Raw genomic sequence first — 24,160 nt, forward strand, 5'->3', positions numbered from 1 at the left:
AAGTACTACAGCTGATTCCAAGACCTATTTTGTTAGAAGCAAGGAACCTCTCAACTGTGCCGAAACCCGGGATTGAACCAGGGACCTTTAGATCTTCAGTCTAACGCTCTCCAAACTGAGCTATTTCGGCCTTCTCATAGCTGTGGTCTTCATACTTTAATTTGAACCATTTAACAAAATAGATGCAGGACCTGGATTTTTAACCTCATATGGTAGAGATATGTTTTAAGGAGTCCTGTATCATTCCCCAGTTAACTGGTGCAATGGGTAAATAGCATTTTTGAGATCCAGGTTAGGTAGTTGTTTTTTTAACTCTGAATGGACTAGCACTATATTACCCAGATATATTTGGCATGAGTAGGTAAGCAATGTCATCTGACTACTGACATCTGTGTTCAAGGGGAAGTGGAATGTGATGCAGACAAGAGTTTACTTTACAAAAAAGGACGAAATGGAAAACATTCATAGTCAAACCTGAAGGCAAGATAGGTGGAAGAAAGTTTAAAAGGAGGACAGAAAGCAAAGTCTATGTTGAATTGATCATTTTGTAGATCAGTTGATAAAAATGTTAATAGAGAAAAAAGTACTACAGCTGATTCCAAGACCTATTTTGTTAGAAGCAAGGAACCTCTCAACTGTGACGAAACCCGGGATTGAACCAGGGAACTTTAGATCTTCAGTCTAATGCTCTCCCAACTGAGCTATTTCGGCCTTCTGATAGCTGGGGTCTTCATACTTTAATTTGAACCATTTAACAAAATAGATGCAGGACCTGGATTTTTAACCTCATATGGTAGAGATATGTTTTAAGGAGTCCTGTATCATTCCCCAGTTAACTGGTGCAATGGGTAAATAGCATTTTTGGGATCCAGGTTAGGTAGTTGTTTTTTTAACTCTGAATGGACTAGCACTATATTACCCAGATATATTTGGCATGAGTAGGTAAGCAATGTCATCTGACTACTGACATCTGTGTTCAAGGGGAAGTGGAATGTGATGCAGACAAGAGTTTACTTTACAAAAAAGGACGAAATGGAAAACATTCATAGTCAAACCTGAAGGCAAGATAGGTGGAAGAAAGTTTAAAAGGAGGACAGAAAGCAAAGTCTATGTTGAATTGATCATTTTGTAGATCAGTTGATAAAAATGTTGATAGAGAAAAAAGTACTACAGCTGATTCCAAGACCTATTTTGTTAGAAGCAAGGAACCTCTCAACTGTGCCGAAACCCGGGATTGAACCACGGACCTTTAGATCTTCAGTCTAACGCTCTCCCAACTGAGCTATTGCGGCCTGCTTATAGCTGTGGTCTTCATACTTTAATTTAAACTATTTAACAAAATAGATGCAGGACCTGGATTTTTAACCTCATATGGTAGAGATATGTTTTAAGGAGTCCTGTATCATTCCGCAATTAACTGGTGCAATGGGCAAATAGCAGTTTTGGGATCCAGGTTAGGTAGTTGTTTTTTTAACTCTGAATGGACTAGCACTATATTACCCAGATATATTTGGCATGAGTAGGTAAGCAATCTCATCTGACTACTGACATCTGTATTCAAGGGGAGGTGGAAGGTAATGTAGACAAGAGTTTACTTTACAAAAAAGCATGAATGGGAAATATTCATTGTCAAACCTGAAGGTAAGAGAGGTGGAAGCAAGTTTAGAAGGAGGACATAAAGCAAAGTCTATGTTAAATTGATTGTGTTGTAGATCAGTTGGAAAAAATTTGATGAATAGAGAAAAAGTACTACAGCTGATTCCAAGACCTATTTTGTTAGAAGCAAGGAACCTCTCAACTGTGCCGAAACCCAGGATTGACCCAGGGACCTTTAGATCTTCAGTCTAACGCTCTCCCAACTGAGCTATTTCGGCCTGCTTATAGCTGGGGTCTTCATACTTTAATTTAAACCATTTAACAAAATAGATGCAGGACCTGGATTTTTAACCTCATATGGTAGAGATATGTTTTAAGGAGGCCTGTATCATTCCCCAGTTAACAGGTGCAATGGGTAAATAGCATTTTTGGGATCCAGGTTAGGTAGTTGTTTTTTTAACTCTGAATGGACTAGCACTATATTACCTAGATATATTTGGCATGAGTAGGTAAGCAATGTCATCTGACTACTGACATCTGTGTTCAAGGGGAAGTGGAATGTGATGCAGACAAGAGTTTACTTTACAAAAAAGGACGAAATGGGAAACATTCATTGTCAAACCTGAAGGCAAGATAGGTGGGAGAAAGTTTAAAAGGAGGACAGAAAGCAAAGTCTATGTTGAATTGATCATTTTGTAGATCAGTTGATAAAAATGTTGATAGAGAAAAAAGTACTACAGCTGATTCCAAGACCTATTTTGTTAGAAGCAAGGAACCTCTCAACTGTGCCGAAACCCGGGATGGAACCAGGGACCTTTAGATCTTCAGTCTAACGCTCTCCCAACTGAGCTATTGCAGCCTGCTTATAGCTGTGGTCTTCATACTTTAATTTAAACTATTTAACAAAATAGATGCGGGACCTGGATTTTTAACCTCATATGGTAGAGATATGTTTTAAGGAGTCCTGTATCATTCCGCAATTAACTGGTACAATGGGTAAATAGCATTTTTTGGATCCAGGTTAGGTAGTTGTTTTTTTAACTCTGAATGGACTAGCACTATATTACCCAGATATATTTGGCATGAGTAGGTAAGCAATGTCATCTGACTACTGACATCTGTGTTCAAGGGGAAGTGGAAGGTAATGCAGACAAGAGTTTACTTTACAAAAAAGCATGAAATGGGAAATATTCATTGTCAAACCTGAAGGTAAGAGAGGTGGAAGCAAGTTTAGAAGGAGTACATAAAGCAAAGTCTATGTTAAATTGATTGTGTTGTAGATCAGTTGGAAAAAATTTGATGAATAGAGAAAAAGTACTACAGCTGATTCCAAGACCTATTTTGTTAGAAGCAAGGAACCTCTCAACTGTGCCGAAACACAGGATTGAACCAGGGACCTTTAGATCTTCAGTCTAACGCTCTCCCAACTGAGCTATTTCGGCCTTCTGATAGCTGGGGTCTTCATACTTTAATTTGAACCATTTAACAAAATAGATGCAGGACCTGGATTTTTAACCTCATATGGTAGAGATATGTTTTAAGGAGTCCTGTATCATTCCCCAGTTAACTGGTGCAATGGGTAAATAGCATTTTTGGGATCCAGGTTAGGTAGTTGTTTTTTCAACTCTGAATGGACTAGCACTATATTACCCAGATATATTTGGCATGAGTAGGTAAGCAATGTCATCTGACTACTGACATCTGTGTTCAAGGGGAAGTGGAATGTGATGCAGACAAGAGTTTACTTTACAAAAAAGGACGAAATGGAAAACATTCATAGTCAAACCTGAAGGCAAGATAGGTGGAAGAAAGTTTAAAAGGAGGACAGAAAGCAAAGTCTATGTTGAATTGATCATTTTGTAGATCAGTTGATAAAAATGTTGATAGAGAAAAAAGTACTACAGCTGATTCCAAGACCTATTTTGTTAGAAGCAAGGAACCTCTCAACTGTGCCGAAACCCAGGATTGAACCAGGGACCTTTAGATGTTCAGTCTAACGCTCTCCCAACTTAGCTATTTCGGCCTGCTTACAGCTGTGGTCTTCATACTTTAATTTAAACCATTTAACAAAATAGATGCAGGACCTGGATTTTTAACCTCATATGGTGAGATATGTTTTAAGGAGTCCTGTATCATTCCACAATTAACTGGTGCAATGGGTAAATAGCATTTTTGGGATCCAGGTTAGGTAGTTGTTTTTTTAACTCTGAATGGACTAGCACTATATTACCCAGATATATTTGGCATGAGTAGGTAAGCAATGTCATCTGACTACTGACATCTGTGTTCAAGGGGAAGTGGAAGGTAATGCAAACAAGAGTTTACTTTACAAAAAAGCATGAAATGGGAAATATTCATTGTCAAACCTGAAGGTAAGAGAGGTGGAAGCAAGTTTAGAAGGAGGATATCAAGCAAAGTCTATGTTACATTGATTGTGTTGTAGATCAGTTGGAAAAAATTTAATGAATAGAGAAAAAGTACTACAGCTGATTCCAAGACCTATTTTGTTAGAAGCAAGGAACCTCTCAACTGTGCCAAAACCCGGGATTGAACCAGGGACCTTTAGATCTTCTGTCTAAGGCTCTCCAAACTGAGCTATTTCAGCCTTCTCATAGCTGTGGTCTTCATACTTTAATTTGAACCATTTAACAAAATAGATGCAGGACCTGGATTTTTAACCTCATATGGTAGAGATATGTTTTAAGGAGTCCTGTATCATTCCCCAGTTAACTGGTGCAATGGGTAAATAGCATTTTTGGGATCCAGGTTAGGTAGTTATTTTTTTAACTCTGAATGGACTAGCACTATATTACCTAGATATATTTGGCATGAGTAGGTAAGCAATGTCATCTGACTACTGACATCTGTGTTCAAGGGGAAGTGGAATGTGATGCAGACAAGAGTTTACTTTACAAAAAAGGACGAAATGGGAAACATTCATTGTCAAACCTGAAGGCAAGATAGGTGGAAGAAAGTTTAAAAGGAGGACAGAAAGCAAAGTCTATGTTGAATTGATCATTTTGTAGATCAGTTGATAAAAATGTTGATAAAGAAAAAAGTACTACAGCTGATTCCAAGACCTATTTTGTTAGAAGCAAGGAACCTCTCAACTGTGCCAAAACCCGGGATTGAACCAGGGACCTTTAGATCTTCAGTCTAACGCTCTCCCAACTGAGCTATTGCGGCCTGCTTATAGCTGTGGACTTCATACTTTAATTTAAACCATTTAACAAAATAGATGCAGGACCTGGATTTTTAACCTCATATGGTAGAGATATGTTTTAAGGAGTCCTGTATCATTCCGCAATTAACTGGTGCAATGGGCAAATAGCATTTTTGGGATCCAGGTTAGGTAGTTGTTTTTTTAACTCTGAATGTACTAGCACTATATTACCCAGATATATTTGGCATGAGTAGGTAAGCAATGTCATCTGACTACTGACATCTGTGTTCAAGGGGAAGTGGAAGGTAATGCAAACAAGAGTTTACTTTACAAAAAAGCATGAAATGGGAAATATTCATTGTCAAACCTGAAGGTAAGAGAGGTGGAAGCAAGTTTAGAAGGAGGATATCAAGCAAAGTCTATGTTAAATTGATTGTGTTGTAGATCAGTTGGAAAAAATTTGATGAATAGAGAAAAAGTACTACAGCTGATTCCAAGACCTATTTTGTTAGAAGCAAGGAACCTCTCAACTGTGCCGAAACCCGGGATTGAACCAGGGACCTTTAGATCTTCAGTCTAACGCTCTCCAAACTGAGCTATTTCGGCCTTCTCATAGCTGTGGTCTTCATACTTTAATTTGAACCATTTAACAAAATAGATGCAGGACCTGGATTTTTAACCTCATATGGTAGAGATATGTTTTAAGGAGTCCTGTATCATTCCCCAGTTAACTGGTGCAATGGGTAAATAGCATTTTTGGGATCCAGGTTAGGTAGTTATTTTTTTAACTCTGAATGGACTAGCACTATATTACCTAGATATATTTGGCATGAGTAGGTAAGCAATGTCATCTGACTACTGACATCTGTGTTCAAGGGGAAGTGGAATGTGATGCAGACAAGAGTTTACTTTACAAAAAAGGACGAAATGGGAAACATTCATTGTCAAACCTGAAGGCAAGATAGGTGGAAGAAAGTTTAAAAGGAGGACAGAAAGCAAAGTCTATGTTGAATTGATCATTTTGTAGATCAGTTGATAAAAATGTTAATAGAGAAAAAAGTACTACAGCTGATTCCAAGACCTATTTTGTTAGAAGCAAGGAACCTCTCAACTGTGACGAAACCCGGGATTGAACCAGGGACCTTTAGATCTTCAGTCTAACGCTCTCCCAACTGAGCTATTTCGGCCTTCTGATAGCTGGGGTCTTCATACTTTAATTTGAACCATTTAACAAAATAGATGCAGGACCTGGATTTTTAACCTCATATGGTAGAGATATGTTTTAAGGAGTCCTGTATCATTCCCCAGTTAACTGGTGCAATGGGTAAATAGCATTTTTGGGATCCAGGTTAGGTAGTTGTGTTTTTTAACTCTGAATGGACTAGCACTATATTACCCAGATATATTTGGTATGAGTAGGTAAGCAATGTCATCTGACTACTGACATCTGTGTTCAAGGGGAAGTGGAATGTGATGCAGACAAGAGTTTACTTTACAAAAAAGGACGAAATGGAAAACATTCATAGTCAAACCTGAAGGCAAGATAGGTGGAAGAAAGTTTAAAAGGAGGACAGAAAGCAAAGTCTATGTTGAATTGATCATTTTGTAGATCAGTTGATAAAAATGTTGATAGAGAAAAAAGTACTACAGCTGATTCCAAGACCTATTTTGTTAGAAGCAAGGAACCTCTCAACTGTGCCGAAACCCGGGATTGAACCAGGGACCTTTAGATCTTCAGTCTAACGCTCTCCCAACATAGCTATTTCGGCCTGCTTACAGCTGTGGTCTTCATACTTTAATTTAAACCATTTAACAAAATAGATGCAGGACCTGGATTTTTAACCTCATATGGTGAGATATGTTTTAAGGAGTCCTGTATCATTCCACAATTAACTGGTGCAATGGGTAAATAGCATTTTTGGGATCCAGGTTAGGTAGTTGTTTTTTTAACTCTGAATGGACTAGCACTATATTACCCAGATATATTTGGCATGAGTAGGTAAGCAATGTCATCTGACTACTGACATCTGTGTTCAAGGGGAAGTGGAAGGTAATGCAGACAAGAGTTTACTTTACAAAAAAGCATGAAATGGGAAATATTCATTGTCAACCCTGAAGGTAAGAGAGGTGGAAGCAAGTTTAGAAGGAGGATATCAAGCAAAGTCTATGTTAAATTGATTGTGTTGTAGATCAGTTGGAAAAAATTTGATGAATAGAGAAAAAGTACTACAGCTGATTCCAAGACCTATTTTGTTAGAAGCAAGGAACCTCTCAACTGTGCCGAAACCCAGGATTGAACCAGGGACCTTTAGATCTTCAGTCTAACGCTCTCCAAACTGAGCTATTTCGGCCTTCTCATAGCTGTGGTCTTCATACTTTAATTTGAACCATTTAACAAAATAGATGCAGGACCTGGATTTTTAACCTCATATGGTAGAGATATGTTTTAAGGAGTCCTGTATCATTCCCCAGTTAACTGGTGCAATGGGTAAATAGCATTTTTGGGATCCAGGTTAGGTAGTTATTTTTTTAACTCTGAATGGACTAGCACTATATTACCTAGATATATTTGGCATGAGTAGGTAAGCAATGTCATCTGACTACTGACATCTGTGTTCAAGGGGAAGTGGAATGTGATGCAGACAAGAGTTTACTTTACAAAAAAGGACGAAATGGGAAACATTCATTGTCAAACCTGAAGGCAAGATAGGTGGAAGAAAGTTTAAAAGGAGGACAGAAAGCAAAGTCTATGTTGAATTGATCATTTTGTAGATCAGTTGATAAAAATGTTGATAGAGAAAAAAGTACTACAGCTGATTCCAAGACCTATTTTGTTAGAAGCAAGGAAACTCTCAACTGTGCCGAAACCCGGGATTGAACCAGGGACCTTTAGATCTTCAGTCTAACGCTCTCCCAACTGAGCTATTGCGGCCTGCTTATAGCTGTGGTCTTCATACTTTAATTTAAACCATTTAACAAAATAGATGCAGGACCTGGATTTTTAACCTCATATGGTAGAGATATGTTTTAAGGAGTCCTGTATCATTCCGCAATTAACTGGTGCAATGGGCAAATAGCATTTTTGGGATCCAGGTTAGGTAGTTGTTTTTTTAACTCTGAATGTACTAGCACTATATTACCCAGATATATTTGGCATGAGTAGGTAAGCAATGTCATCTGACTACTGACATCTGTGTTCAAGGGGAAGTGGAAGGTAATGCAGACAAGAGTTTACTTTACAAAAAAGCATGACATGGGAAACATTCATAGTAAAACCTGAAGGCAAGAGAGGTGGAAGCAAGTCTAGAAGGAGGACAGAAAGCAAAGTCTATGTTAAATTGATTGTGTTGTAGATCAGTTGGAAAAAATGTGATGAATACAGAAAAAGGACTACAGCTGATTCCAAGACCTATTTTGTTAGAAGCAAAGAACCTCTCAACAGTGCCGAAACCCTGGATTGAACCAGGGACCTTTAGATCTTCAGTCTAACACTCTCCCAAATGAGCTATTTCGGCCTGCTGATATCTGTGGTCTTCATACTTTAATTTGAACCATTTAACAAAATAGATGCAGGACCTGGATTTTTAACCTCATATGGTAGAGATATGTTTTAAGAAGTCCTGTATCATTCCCCAGTTAACTGGTGCAATGGGTAAACAGCATTTTTGGGATCCAGGTTAGGTAGTTGTTATTTTTAACTCTGAATGGGCTAGCACTATATTACCCAGATATATTATGCATGAGTAGGTAAGCAATGTCAGCTGACTACTGACATCTGTGTTCAAGGGGAAGTGGAAGGTAATGCAGACAAGAGTTTACTTTACAAAAAAGCATGAAATGGGAAATATTCATTGTCAAACCTGAAGGTAAGAGAGGTGGAAGCAAGTTTAGAAGGAGGACATAAAGCAAAGTCTATGTTAAATTGATTGTGTTGTAGATCAGTTGGAAAAAATTTGATGAATAGAGAAAAAGTACTACAGCTGATTCCAAGACCTATTTTGTTAGAAGCAAGGAACCTCTCGACTGTGCCGAAACCCGGGATTGAACCAGAGACCTTTAGATCTTCAGTCTAACGTTCTCCCAACTGAGCTATTTCGGCCTTCTGATAGCTGGGGTCTTCATACTTTAATTTGAACCATTTAACAAAATAGATGCAGGACCTGGATTTTTAACCTCATATGTTAGAGATATGTTTTAAGGAGTCCTGTATCATTCCCCAGTTAACTGGTGCAATGGGTAAATAGCATTTTTGGGATCCAGGTTAGGTAGTTGTTTTTTTAACTCTGAATGGACTAGCACTATATTACCCAGATATATTTGGCATGAGTAGGTAAGCAATGTCATCTGATTACTGACATCTGTGTTCAAGGGGAAGTGGAATGTGATGCAGACAAGAGTTTACTTTACAAAAAAGGACGAAATGGGAAACACTCATAGTCAAACCTGAAGGCAAGATAGGTGGAAGGAAGTTTAAAAGGAGGACAGAAAGCAAAGTCTATGTTGAATTGATCATTTTGTAGATCAGTTGATAAAAATGTTGATAGAGAAAAAAGTACTACAGCTGATTCCAAGACCTATTTTGTTAGAAGCAAGGAACCTCTCAACTGTGCCGAAACCCGGGATTCGACCAGGGACCTTTAGATCTTCAGTCTAACGCTCTCCCAACTTAGCTTTTTCGGCCTGCTTATAGCTGTGGTCTTCATACTTTAATTTAAACCATTTAACAAAATAGATGCAGGACCTGGATTTTTAACCTCATATGGTAGAGATATGTTTTAAGGAGTCCTATATCATTCCGCAATTAACTGGTGCAATGGGTAAATAGCATTTTTGGGATCCACGTTAGGTAGTTGTTTTTTTAACTCTGAATGGACTAGCACTATATTACCTAGATATATTTGGCATGAGTAGGTAAGCAATGTCATCTGACTACTGACATCTGTGTTGAAGGGGAAGTGGAATGTGATGCAGACAAGAGTTTACTTTACAAAAAAGGACGAAATGGGAAACATTCATTGTCAAACCTGAAGGCAAGATAGGTGGAAGAAAGTTTAAAAGGAGGACAGAAAGCAAAGTCTATGTTGAATTGATCATTTTGTAGATCAGTTGATAAAAATGTTAATAGAGAAAAAAGTACTACAGCTGATTCCAAGACCTATTTTGTTAGAAGCAAGGAACCTCTCAACTGTGCCGAAACCCAGGATTGAACCAGGGACCTTTAGATCTTCAGTCTAACACTCTCCCAACTGAGATATTGCGGCCTGCTTATAGCTGTGGTCTTCATACTTTAATTTAAACCATTTAACAAAATAGATGCAGGACCTGGATTTTTAACCTCATATGGTAGAGATATGTTTTAAGGAGTCCGGTATCATTCCGCAATTAACTGGTGCAATGGGCAAATAGCATTTTTGGGATCCAGGTTAGGTAGTTGTTTTTTTAACTCTGAATGGACTAGCACCATATTACCCAGATATATTTGGCATGAGTAGGTAAGCAATGTCATCTGACTACTGACATCTGTGTTCAAGGGGAAGTGGAAGGTAATGCAGACAAGAGTTTACTTTACAAAAAAGCATGAAATGGGAAATATTCATTGTCAAACCAGAAGGTAAGAGAGGTGGAAGCAAGTTTAGAAGGAGGACATAAAGCAAAGTCTATGTTAAATTGATTGTGTTGTAGATCAGTTGGAAAAAATTTGATGAATAGAGAAAAAGTACTACAGCTGATTCCAAGCCCTATTTTGTTAGAAGCAAGGAACCTCTCAACTGTGCCGAAACCCGGGATTGAACCAGGGACCTTTAGATCTTTAGTCTAACGCTCTCCCAACTGAGCTATTTCGGCCTGCTTATAGCCGTGGTCTTCATACTTTAATTTAAACCATTTAACAAAATAGATGCAGGACCTGGATTTTTAACCTCATATGGTATAGATATGTTTTAAGGAGTCCTGTATCATTCCGCAATTAACTGGTGCAATGGGTAAATAGCATTTTTGGGATCCAGGTTAGGTAGTTGTTTTTTTAACTCTGAATGGACTAGCACTATATTACCCAGATATATTTGGCATGAGTAGGTAAGCAATGTCATCTGACTACTGACATCTGTGTTCAAGGGGAAGTGGAAGGTAATGCAGACAAGAGTTTACTTTACAAAAAAGCATGAAATGGGAAATATTCATTGTCAAACCTGAAGGTAAGAGAGGTGGAAGCAAGTTTAGAAGGAGGACATAAAGCAAAGTCTATGTTAAATTGATTGTGTTGTAGATCAGTTGGAAAAAATTTGATGAATACAGAAAAAGGACTACAGCTGATTCCAAGCCCTATTTTGTTAGAAGCAAGGAACCTCTCAACTGTGCCGAAACCCAGGATTGAACCAGGGACCTTTAGATCTTCAGTCTAACGCTCTCCCAACTGAGCTATTTCGGCCTTCTGATAGCTGGGGTCTTCATACTTTAATTTGAACCATTTAACAAAATAGATGCAGGACCTGGATTTTTAACCTCATATGGTAGAGATATGTTTTAGGGAGTCCTGTATCATTCCCCAGTTAACTGGTGCAATGGGTAAATAGCATTTTTGGGATCCAGGTTAGGTAGTTGTTTTTTTAACTCTGAATGGACTAGCACTATATTACCCAGATATATTTGGCATGAGTAGGTAAGCAATGTCATCTGACTACTGACATCTGTGTTCAAGGGGAAGTGGAATGTGATGCAGACAAGAGTTTACTTTACAAAAAAGGACGAAATGGAAAACATTCATAGTCAAACCTGAAGGCAAGATAGGTGGAAGAAAGTTTAAAAGGAGGACAGAAAGCAAAGTCTATGTTGAATTGATCATTTTGTAGATCAGTTGATAAAAATGTTGATAGAGAAAAAAGTACTACAGCTGATTCCAAGACCTATTTTGTTAGAAGCAAGGAACCTCTCAACTGTGCCGACAACCGGGATTGAACCAGGGACCTTTAGATCTTCAGTCTAACGCTCTCCCAACTTAGCTATTTCAGCCTGCTTATAGCTGTGGTCTTCATACTTTAATTTAAACCATTTAACAAAATAGATGCAGGACCTGGATTTTTAACCTCATATGGTGAGATATGTTTTAAGGAATCCTGTATCATTCCGCAATTAACTGGTGCAATGGGTAAATAGCATTTTTGGGATCCAGGTTAGGTAGTTGTTTTTTTAACTCTGAATGTACTAGCACTATATTACCCAGATATATTTGGCATGAGTAGGTAAGCAATGTCATCTGACTACTGACATCTGTGTTCAAGGGGAAGTGGAAGGTAATGCAGACAAGAGTTTACTTTACAAAAAAGCATGACATGGGAAACATTCATAGTAAAACCTGAAGGCAAGAGAGGTGGAAGCAAGTCTAGAAGGAGGACAGAAAGCAAAGTCTATATTAAATTGATTGTGTTGTAGATCAGTTGGTAAAAAATTGATGAATACAGAAAAAGTACTACAGCTGATTCCAAGCCCTATTTTGTTAGAAGCAAAGAACCTCTCAACAGTGCCGAAACCCGGGATTGAACCAGGGACCTTTAGATCTTCAGTCTAACACTCTCCCAAATGAGCTATTTCGGCCTGCTGATATCTGTGGTCTTCATACTTTAATTTGAACCATTTAACAAAATAGATGCAGGACATGGATTTTTAACCTCATATGGTAGAGATATGTTTTAAGGAGTCCTGTATCATTCCCCAGTTAACTGGTGCAATGGGTAAACAGCATTTTTGGGATCCAGGTTAGGTAGTTGTTTTTTTAACTCTGAATGGGCTAGCACTATATTACCCAGATATATTATGCATGAGTAGGTAAGCAATGTCAGCTGACTACTGACATCTGTGTTCAAGGGGAAGTGGAAGGTAATGCAGACAAGAGTTTACTTTACAAAAAAGCATGACATGGGAAATATTCATTGTCAAACCTGAAGGTAAGAGAGGTGGAAGCAAGTTTAGAAGGAGGACATAAAGCAAAGTCTATGTTAAATTGATTGTGTTGTAGATCAGTTGGAAAAAATTTGATGAATAGAGAAAAAGTACTACAGCTGATTCCAAGAATGATTTTGTTAGAAGCAAGGAACCTCTCAACTGTGCCGAAATCCGGGATTGAACCAGGGACCTTTAGATCTTCAGTCTAACACTCTCCCAACTGAGCTATTTCGGCCTGCTTATAGCTGTGGTCTTCATACTTTAATTTAAACCATTTAACAAAATAGATGCAGGACCTGGATTTTTAACCTCATATGGTGAGATATGTTTTAAGGAGTCCTGTATCATTCTGCAATTAACTGGTGCAATGGGTAAATAGCATTTTTAGGATCCAGGTTAGGTAGTTGTTTTTTTAACTCTGAATGGACTAGCACTATATTACCCAGATATATTTGGCATGAGTAGGTAAGCAATGTCATCTGACTACTGACATCTGTGTTCAAGGGGAAGTGGAAGGTAATGCAGACAAGAGTTTACTTTATAAAAAAGGACGAAATGGAAAACATTCATAGTCAAACCTGAAGGCAAGATAGGTGGAAGAAAGTTTAAAAGGAGGACAGAAAGGAAAGTCTATGTAGAATTGATCATTTTGTAGATCAGTTGATAAAAATGTTAATAGAGAAAAAAGTACTACAGCTGATTCCAAGACCTATTTTGTTAGAAGCAAGGAACCTCTCAACTGTGACGAAACCCGGGATTGAACCAGGGACCTTTAGATCTTCAGTCTAACGCTCTCCCAACTGAGCTATTTCGGCCTTCTGATAGCTGGGGTCTTCATACTTTAATTTGAACCATTTAACAAAATAGATGCAGGACCTGGATTTTTAACCTCATATGGTAGAGATATGTTTTAAGGAGTCCTGTATCATTCCCCAGTTAACTGGTGCAATGGGTAAATAGCATTTTTGGGATCCAGGTTAGGTAGTTGTTTTTTTAACTCTGAATGGACTAGCACTATATTACCCAGATATATTTGGCATGAGTAGGTAAGCAATGTCATCTGACTACTGACATCTGTGTTCAAGGGGAAGTGGAATGTGATGCAGACAAGAGTTTACTTTATAAAAAAGGACGAAATGGAAAACATTCATAGTCAAACCTGAAGGCAAGATAGGTGGAAGAAAGTTTAAAAGGAGGACAGAAAGCAAAGTCTATGTTGAATTGATCATTTTGTAGATCAGTTGATAAAAATGTTGATAGAGAAAAAAGTACTACAGCTGATTCCAAGACCTATTTTGTTAGAAGCAAGGAACCTCTCAACTGTGCCGAAACCCAGGATTGAACCAGGGACCTTTAGATCTTCAGTCTAACGCTCTCCCAACTTAGCTATTTCGGCCTGCTTACAGCTGTGGTCTTCATACTTTAATTTAAACCATTTAACAAAATAGATGCAGGACCTGGATTTTTAACCTCATATGGTGAGATATGTTTTAAGGAGTCCTGTATCATTCCACAATTAACTGGTGCAATGGGTAAATAGCATTTTTGGGATCCAGGTTAGGTAGTTGTTTTTTTAACTCTGAATGGACTAGCACTGTATTACCCAGATATATTTGGCATGAGTAGGTAAGCAATGTCATCTGACTACTGACATCTGTGTTCAAGGGGAAGTGGAAGGTAATGCAGACAAGAGTTTACTTTACAAAAAAGCATGAAATGGGAAATATTCATTGTCAAACCTGAAGGCAAGAGAGGTGGAAGCAAGTTTAGAAGGAGGATATCAAGCAAAGTCTATGTTAAATTGATTGTGTTGTAGATCAGTTGGAAAAAATTTGATGAATAGAGAAAAAGTACTACAGCTGATTCCAAGACCTATTTTGTTAGAAGCAAGGAACCTCTCAACTGTGCCGAAACCCGGGACCTTTAGATCTTCAGTCTAACGCTCTCCAAACTGAGCTATTTCGGCCTTCTCATAGCTGTGGTCTTCATACTTTAATTTGAACCATTTAACAAAATAGATGCAGGACCTGGATTTTTAACCTCATATGGTAGAGATATGTTTTAAGGAGTCCTGTATCATTCCCCAGTTAACTGGTGCAATGGGTAAATAGCATTTTTGGGATCCAGGTTAGGTAGTTATTTTTTTAACTCTGAATGGACTAGCACTATATTACCTAGATATATTTGGCATGAGTAGGTAAGCAATGTCATCTGACTACTGACATCTGTGTTCAAGGGGAAGTGGAATGTGATGCAGACAAGAGTTTACTTTACAAAAAAGGACGAAATGGGAAACATTCATTGTCAAACCTGAAGGCAAGATAGGTGGAAGAAAGTTTAAAAGGAGGACAGAAAGCAAAGTCTATGTTGAATTGATCATTTTGTAGATCAGTTGATAAAAATGTTGATAGAGAAAAAAGTACTACAGCTGATTCCAAGACCTATTTTGTTAGAAGCAAGGAACCTCTCAACTGTGCCGAAACCCGGGATTGAACCAGGGACCTTTAGATCTTCAGTCTAACGCTCTCCCAACTGAGCTATTGCGGCCTGCTTATAGCTGTGGTCTTCATACTTTAATTTAAACCATTTAACAAAATAGATGCAGGACCTGGATTTTTAACCTCATATGGTAGAGATATGTTTTAAGGAGTCCTGTATCATTCCGCAATTAACTGGTGCAATGGGCAAATAGCATTTTTGGGATCCAGGTTAGGTAGTTGTTTTTTTAACTCTGAATGTACTAGCACTATATTACCCAGATATATTTGGCATGAGTAGGTAAGCAATGTCATCTGACTACTGACATCTGTGTTCAAGGGGAAGTGGAAGGTAATGCAGACAAGAGTTTACTTTACAAAAAAGCATGACATGGGAAACATTCATAGTAAAACCTGAAGGCAAGAGAGGTGGAAGCAAGTCTAGAAGGAGGACAAAAAGCAAAGTCTATGTTAAATTGATTGTGTTGTAGATCAGTTGGAAAAAATGTGATGAATACAGAAAAAGGACTACAGCTGATTCCAAGACCTATTTTGTTAGAAGCAAAGAACCTCTCAACAGTGCCGAAACCCTGGATTGAACCAGGGACCTTTAGATCTTCAGTCTAACACTCTCCCAAATGAGCTATTTCGGCCTGCTGATATCTGTGGTCTTCATACTTTAATTTGAACCATTTAACAAAATAGATGCAGGACCTGGATTTTTAACCTCATATGGTAGAGATATGTTTTAAGGAGTCCTGTATCATTCCCCAGTTAACTGGTGCAATGGGTAAACAGCATTTTTGGGATCCAGGTTAGGTAGTTGTTATTTTTAACTCTGAATGGGCTAGCACTATATTACCCAGATATATTATGCATGAGTAGGTAAGCAATGTCAGCTGACTACTGACATCTGTGTTCAAGGGGAAGTGGAAGGTAATGCAGACAAGAGTTTACTTTACAAAAAAGCATGAAATGGGAAATATTCATTGTCAAACCTGAAGGTAAGAGAGGTGGAAGCAAGTTTAGAAGGAGGACATAAAGCAAAGTCTATGTTAAATTGATTGTGTTGTAGATCAGTTGGAAAAAATTTGATGAATAGAGAAAAAGTACTACAGCTGATTCCAAGCCCTATTTTGTTAGAAGCAAGGAACCTCTCAACTGTGCCGAAACCCGGGATTGAACCAGGGACCTTTAGATCTTTAGTCTAACGCTCTCCCAACTGAGCTATTTCGGCCTGCTTATAGCTGTGGTCTTCATACTTTAATTTAAACCATTTAACAAAATAGATGCAGGACCTGGATTTTTAACCTCATATGGTAGAGATATGTTTTAAGGAGTCCTGTATCATTCCGCAATTAACTGGTGCAATGGGTAAATAGCATTTTTGGGATCCAGGTTAGGTAGTTGTTTTTTTAACTCTGAATGGACTAGCACTATATTACCCAGATATATTTGGCATGAGTAGGTAAGCAATGTCATCTGACTACTGACATCTGTGTTCAAGGGGAAGTGGAAGGTAATGCAGACAAGAGTTTACTTTACAAAAAAGCATGAAATGGGAAATATTCATTGTCAAACCTGAAGGTAAGAGAGGTGGAAGCAAGTTTAGAAGGAGGACATAAAGCAAAGTCTATGTTAAATTGATTGTGTTGTAGATCAGTTGGAAAAAATTTGATGAATACAGAAAAAGGACTACAGCTGATTCCAAGACCTATTTTGTTAGAAGCAAGGAACCTCTCGACTGTGCCGAAACCCGGGATTGAACCAGTGACCTTTAGATCTTCAGTCTAACGTTCTCCCAACTGAGCTATTTCGGCCTTCTGATAGCTGGGGTCTTCATACTTTAATTTGAACCATTTAACAAAATAGATGCAGGACCTGGATTTTTAACCTCATATGGTAGAGATATGTTTTAAGGAGTCCTGTATCATTCCCCAGTTAACTGGTGCAATGGGTAAATAGCATTTTTGGGATCCAGGTTAGGTAGTTGTTTTTTTAACTCTGAATGGACTAGCACTATATTACCCAGATATATTTGGCATGAGTAGGTAAGCAATGTCATCTGACTACTGACATCTGTGTTCAAGGGGAAGTGGAATGTGATGCAGACAAGAGTTTACTTTACAAAAAAGGACGAAATGGGAAACATTCATAGTCAAACCTGAAGGCAAGATAGGTGGAAGAAAGTTTAAAAGGAGGACAGAAAGCAAAGTCTATGTTGAATTGATCATTTTGTAGATCAGTTGATAAAAATGTTGATAGAGAAAAAAGTACTACAGCTGATTCCAAGACCTATTTTGTTAGAAGCAAGGAACCTCTCAACTGTGCCGAAACCCGGGATTGAACCAGGGACCTTTAGATCTTCAGTCTAACGCTCTCCCAACTTAGCTTTTTCGGCCTGCTTATAGCTGTGGTCTTCATACTTTAATTTAAACCATTTAACAAAATAGATGTAGGACCTGGATTTTTAACCTCATATGGTAGAGATATGTTTTAAGGAGTCCTATATCATTCCGCAATTAACTGGTACAATGGGTAAATAGCATTTTTGGGATCCACGTCAGGTAGTTGTTTTTTTAACTCTGAATGGACTAGCACTATATTACCTAGATATATTTGGCATGAGTAGGTAAGCAATGTCATCTGACTACTGACATCTGTGTTCAAGGGGAAGTGGAAGGTAATGCAGACAAGAGTTTACTTTACAAAAAAGCATGAAATGGGAAATATTCATTGTCAAACCTGAAGGTAAGAGAGGTGGAAGCAAGTTTAGAAGGAGGACATAAAGCAAAGTCTATGTTAAATTGATTGTGTTGTAGATCAGTTGGAAAAAATTTGATGAATAGAGAAAAAGTACTACAGCTGATTCCAAGCCCTATTTTGTTAGAAGCACGGAACCTCTCAACTGTGCCGAAACCCGGGATTGAACCAGGGACCTTTAGATCTTTAGTCTAACGCTCTCCCAACTGAGCTATTTCGGCCTGCTTATAGCTGTGGTCTTCATACTTTAATTTAAACCATTTAACAAAATAGATGCAGGACCTGGATTTTTAACTTCATATGGTAGAGATATGTTTTAAGGAGTCCTGTATCATTCCGCAATTAACTGGTGCAATGGGTAAATAGCATTTTTGGGATCCAGGTTAGGTAGTTGTTTTTTTAACTCTGAATGGACTAGCACTATATTACCCAGATATATTTGGCATGAGTAGGTAAGCAATGTCATCTGACTACTGACATCTGTGTTCAAGGGGAAGTGGAATGTGATGCAGACAAGAGTTTACTTTACAAAAAAGGACGAAATGGAAAACATTCATAGTCAAACCTGAAGGCAAGATAGGTGGAAGAAAGTTTAAAAGGAGGACAGAAAGCAAAGTCTATGTTGAATTGATCATTTTGTAGATCAGTTGATAAAAATGTTGATAGAGAAAAAAGTACTACAGCTGATTCCAAGATCTATTTTGTTAGAAGCAAGGAACCTCTCAACTGTGCCGACAACCGGGATTGAACCAGGGACCTTTACATCTTCAGTCTAACGCTCTCCCAACTTAGCTATTTCGGCCTGCTTATAGCTGTTGTCTTCATACTTTAATTTAAACCATTTAACAAAATAGATGCAGGATCTGGATTTTTAACCTCATATGGTGAGATATGTTTTAAGGAGTCCTGTATCATTCTGCAATTAACTGGTGCAATGGGTAAATAGCATTTTTGGGATCCAGGTTAGGTAGTTGTTTTTTTAACTCTGAATGGACTAGCACTATATTACCCAGATATATTTGGCATGAGTAGGTAAGCAATGTCATCTGACTATTGACATCTGTGTTCAAGGGGAATTGGAAGGTAATGCAGACAAGAGTTTACTTTACAAAAAAGCATGAAATGGGAAATATTCATTGTCAAACCTGAAGGTAAGAGAGGTGGAAGCAAGTTTAGAAGGAGGATATAAAGCAAAGTCTATGTTAAATTGATTGTGTTGTAGATCAGTTGGAAAAAATTTGATGAATAGAGAAAAAGTACTACAGCTGATTCCAAGACCTATTTTGTTAGAAGCAAGGAACCTCTCAACTGCGCTGAAAACCGGGATGGAACCAGGGACCTTCAGATCTTCAGTCTAACGCTCTCCCAACTGAGCTATTTCAGCCTTCTGATAGCTGGGGTCTTCATACTTTAATTTGAACCATTTAACAAAATAGATGCAGGACCTGGATTTTTAACCTCATATGGTAGAGATATGTTTTAAGGAGTCCTGTATCATTCCCCAGTTAACTGGTGCAATGGGTAAATAGCATTTTTGGGATCCAGGTTAGGTAGTTGTTTTTTTAACTCTGAATGGACTAGCACTATATTACCTAGATATATTTGGCATGAGTAGTTAAGCAATGTCATCTGACTACTGACATCTGTGTTCAAGTGGAAGTGGAATGTGATGCAGACAAGAGTTTACTTTACAAAAAAGGACGAAATGGGAAACATTCATTGTCAAACCTGAAGGCAAGATAGGTGGAATAAAGTTTAAAAGGAGGACAGAAAGCAAAGTCTATGTTGAATTGATCATTTTGTAGATCAGTTGATAAAAATGTTGATAGAGAAAAAAGTACTACAGCTGATTCCAAGACCTATTTTGTTAGAAGCAAGGAACCTCTCAACTGTGCCGAAACCCGGGATTGAACCAGGGACCTTTAGATCTTCAGTCTAACGCTCTCCCAACTGAGCTATTTCAGCCTTCTGATAGCTGGGGTCTTCATACTTTAATTTAAACCATTTAACAAAATAGATGCAGGACCTGGATTTTTAACCTCATATGGTAGAGATATGTTTTAAGGAGTCCTGTATCATTCCGCAATTAACTGGTGCAATGGGTAAATAGCATTTTTGGGATCCAGGTTAGGTAGTTGTTTTTTTAACTCTGAATGGACTAGCACTATATTACCCAGATATATTTGGCATGAGTAGGTAAGCAATGTCATCTGACTACTGACATCTGTGTTCAAGGGGAAGTGGAAGGTAATGCAGACAAGAGTTTACTTTACAAAAAAGCATGAAATGGGAAATATTCATTGTCAAACCTGAAGGTAAGAGAGGTGGAAGCAAGTTTAGAAGGAGGATATAAAGCAAAGTCTATGTTAAATTGATTGTGTTGTAGAACAGTTGGAAAAAATTTGATGAATAGAGAAAAAGTACTATAGCTGATTCCAAGACCTATTTTGTTAGAAGCAAGGAACCTCTCAACTGTGCCGAAATCCGGGATTGAACCAGGGACCTTTAGATCTTCAGTCTAACGCTCTCCAAACTGAGCTATTTCGGCCTTCTCATAGATGTGGTCTTCATACTTTAATTTGAACCATTTAACAAAATAGATGCAGGACCTGGATTTTTAACCTCATATGGTAGAGATATGTTTTAAGGAGTCCTGTATCATTCCCCAGTTAACTGGTGCAATGGGTAAATAGCATTTTTGGGATCCAGGTTAGGTAGTTATTTTTTTAACTCTGAATGGACTAGCACTATATTACCTAGATATATTTGGCATGAGTAGGTAAGCAATGTCATCTGACTACTGACATCTGTGTTCAAGGGGAAGTGGAATGTGATGCAGACAAGAGTTTACTTTACAAAAAAGGACGAAATGGGAAACATTCATTGTCAAACCTGAAGGCAAGATAGGTGGAAGAAAGTTTAAAAGGAGGACAGAAAGCAAAGTCTATGTTGAATTGATCATTTTGTAGATCAGTTGAAAAAAATGTTGATAGAGAAAAAAGTACTACAGCTGATTCCAAGACCTATTTTGTTAGAAGCAAGGAACCTCTCAACTGTGCCGAAACCCGGGATTGAACCAGGGACCTTTAGATCTTCAGTCTAACGCTCTCCCAACTGAGCTATTGCGGCCTGCTTATAGCTGTGGTCTTCATACTTTAATTTAAACCATTTAACAAAATAGATGCCGGACCTGGATTTTTAACCTCATATGGTAGAGATATGTTTTAAGGAGTCCTGTATCATTCCGCAATTAACTGGTGCAATGGGCAAATAGCATTTTTGGGATCCAGGTTAGGTAGTTGTTTTTTTAACTCTGAATGTACTAGCACTATATTACCCAGATATATTTGGCATGAGTAGGTAAGCAATGTCATCTGACTACTGACATCTGTGTTCAAGGGGAAGTGGAAGGTAATGCAGACAAGAGTTTACTTTACAAAAAAGCATGACATGGGAAACATTCATAGTAAAACCTGAAGGCAAGAGAGGTGGAAGCAAGTCTAGAAGGAGGACAGAAAGCAAAGTCTATGTTAAATTGATTGTGTTGTAGATCAGTTGGAAAAAATTTGATGAATACAGAAAAAGGACTACAGCTGATTCCAAGACCTATTTTGTTAGAAGCAAAGAACCTCTCAACAGTGCCGAAACCCTGGATTGAACAAGGGACCTTTAGATCTTCAGTCTTACTCTCTCCCAAATGAGCTATTTCGGCCTGCTGATATCTGTGGTCTTCAAACTTTAATTTGAACCATTTAACAAAATAGATGCAGGACCTGGATTTTTAACCTCATATGGTAGAGATATGTTTTAAGGAGTCCTGTATCATTCCCCAGTTAACTGTTGCAATGGGTAAACAGCATTTTTGGGATCCAGGTTAGGTAGTTGTTATTTTTAACTCTGAATGGGCTAGCACTATATTACCCAGATATATTATGCATGAGTAGGTAAGCAATGTCAGCTGACTACTGACATCTGTGTTCAAGGGGAAGTGGAAGGTAATGCAGACAAGAGTTTACTTTACAAAAAAGCATGAAATGGGAAATATTCATTGTCAAACCTGAAGGTAAGAGAGGTGGAAGCAAGTTTAGAAGGAGGACATAAAGCAAAGTCTATGTTAAATTGATTGTGTTGTAGATCAGTTGGAAAAAATTTGATGAATAGAGAAAAAGTACTACAGCTGATTCCAAGCCCTATTTTGTTAGAAGCAAGGAACCTCTCAACTGTGCCGAAACCCAGGATTGAACCAGGGACCTTTAGATCTTCAGTCTAACGCTCTCCCAACTGAGCTATTTCGGCCTTCTGATAGCTGGGGTCTTCATACTTTAATTTGAACCATTTAACAAAATAGATGCAGGACCTGGATTTTTAACCTCATATGGTAGAGATATGTTTTAAGGAGTCCTGTATCATTCCCCAGTTAACTGGTGCAATGGGTAAATAGCATTTTTGGGATCCAGGTTAGGTAGTTGTTTTTTTAACTCTGAATGGACTAGCACTATATTACCCAGATATATTTGGCATGAGTAGGTAAGCAATGTCATCTGACTACTGACATCTGTGTTCAAGGGGAAGTGGAATGTGATGCAGACAAGAGTTTACTTTACAAAAAAGGACGAAATGGAAAACATTCATAGTCAAACCTGAAGGCAAGATAGGTGGAAGAAAGTTTAAAAGGAGGACAGAAAGCAAAGTCTATGTTGAATTGATCATTTTGTAGATCAGTTGATAAAAATGTTGATAGAGAAAAAAGTACTACAGCTGATTCCAAGATCTATTTTGTTAGAAGCAAGGAACCTCCCAACTGTGCCGACAACCGGGATTGAACCAGGGACCTTTAGATCTTCAGTCTAACGCTCTCCCAACTTAGCTATTTCAGCCTGCTTATAGCTGTGGTCTTCATACTTTAATTTAAACCATTTAACAAAATAGATGCAGGACATGGATTTTTAACCTCATATGGTAGAGATATGTTTTAAGGAGTCCTGTATCATTCCGCAATTAACTGGTGCAATGGGCAAATAGCATTCTTGGGATCCAGGTTAGGTAGTTGTTTTTTTAACTCTGAATGGACTAGCACTATATTACCCAGATATATTTGGCATGAGTAGGTAAGCAATGTCATCTGACTACTGACATCTGTGTTCAAGGGGAAGTGGAAGGTAATGCAGACAAGAGTTTACTTTACAAAAAAGCATGAAATGGGAAATATTAATTGTCAAACCTGAAGGTAAGAGAGGTGGAAGCAAGTTTAGAAGGAGGACATAAAGCAAAGTCTATGTTAAATTGATTGTGTTGTAGATCAGTTGGAAAAAATTTGATGAATAGAGAAAAAGTACTACAGCTGATTCCAAGACCTATTTTGTTAGAAGCAAGGAACCTCTCAACTGTGCCAAAACCCGGGATTGAACCAGGGACCTTTAGATCTTCAGTCTAACGCTCTTGCAACTGAGCTATTTCGGCCTGCTTATAGCTGTGGTCTTCATACTTTAATTTAAACCATTTAACAAAATAGATGCAGGACCTGGATTTTTAACCTCATATGGTAGAGATATGTTTTAAGGAGTCCTGTATCATTCCGCAATTAACTGGTACAATGGGTAAATAGCATTTTTTGGATCGAGGTTAGGTAGTTGTTTTTTTAACTCTGAATGGACTAGCACTATATTACCCAGATATATTTGGCATGAGTAAGTAAGCAATGTCATCTGACTACTGACATCTGTGTTCAAGGGGAAGTGGAAGGTAATGCAGACAAGAGTTTACTTTACAAAAAAGCATGAAATGGGAAATATTCATTGTCAAACCTGAAGGTAAGAGAGGTGGAAGCAAGTTTAGAAGGAGGACATAAAGCAAAGTCTATGTTAAATTGATTGTGTTGTAGATCAGTTGGAAAAAATTTGATGAATAGAGATAAAGTACTACAGCTGATTCCAAGACCTATTTTGTTAGAAGCAAGGAACCTCTCAACTGTGCCGAAACCCGGGATTGAACCAGGGACCATTAGATCTTCAGTCTAACGCTCTCCCAACTGAGCTATTTCGGCCTTCTGATAGCTGGGGTCTTCATACTTTAATTTGAACCATTTAACAAAATAGATGCAGGACCTGGATTTTTAACCTCATATGGTAGAGATATGTTTTAAGGAGTCCTGTATCATTCCCCAGTTAACTGGTGCAAGGGGTAAATAGCATTTTTGGGATCCAGGTTAGGTAGTTGTTTTTTT

At 38.1% G+C, this 24,160-nt stretch overlaps 4 non-coding genes across 4 annotated transcripts; all 4 read right to left on the bottom strand.

Annotated features, from left to right (window-relative positions):
- Positions 1-10,530: 10,530 nt before the first annotated feature.
- TRNAF-AAA (transfer RNA phenylalanine (anticodon AAA)) lies at positions 10,531-10,603 on the bottom strand. The gene has a single exon. It is a non-coding gene; the product is annotated as a tRNA-Phe (tRNA).
- Positions 10,604-16,338: 5,735 nt separating this feature from the next.
- On the bottom strand, positions 16,339-16,411 carry TRNAF-AAA (transfer RNA phenylalanine (anticodon AAA)). Its single transcript has one exon. It is a non-coding gene; the product is annotated as a tRNA-Phe (tRNA).
- Positions 16,412-18,085: 1,674 nt separating this feature from the next.
- Positions 18,086-18,158, bottom strand: TRNAF-AAA (transfer RNA phenylalanine (anticodon AAA)). The gene has a single exon. It is a non-coding gene; the product is annotated as a tRNA-Phe (tRNA).
- A 5,749-nt stretch (positions 18,159-23,907) lies between these two features.
- On the bottom strand, positions 23,908-23,980 carry TRNAF-GAA (transfer RNA phenylalanine (anticodon GAA)). The gene has a single exon. It is a non-coding gene; the product is annotated as a tRNA-Phe (tRNA).
- Between the last annotated feature and the right edge of the window lie 180 nt (positions 23,981-24,160).

The sequence above is a fragment of the Lissotriton vulgaris genome, chromosome 8, assembly GCF_964263255.1.
Source record: "Lissotriton vulgaris chromosome 8, aLisVul1.2, whole genome shotgun sequence".
Lineage (NCBI taxonomy): Eukaryota > Metazoa > Chordata > Amphibia > Caudata > Salamandridae > Lissotriton > Lissotriton vulgaris.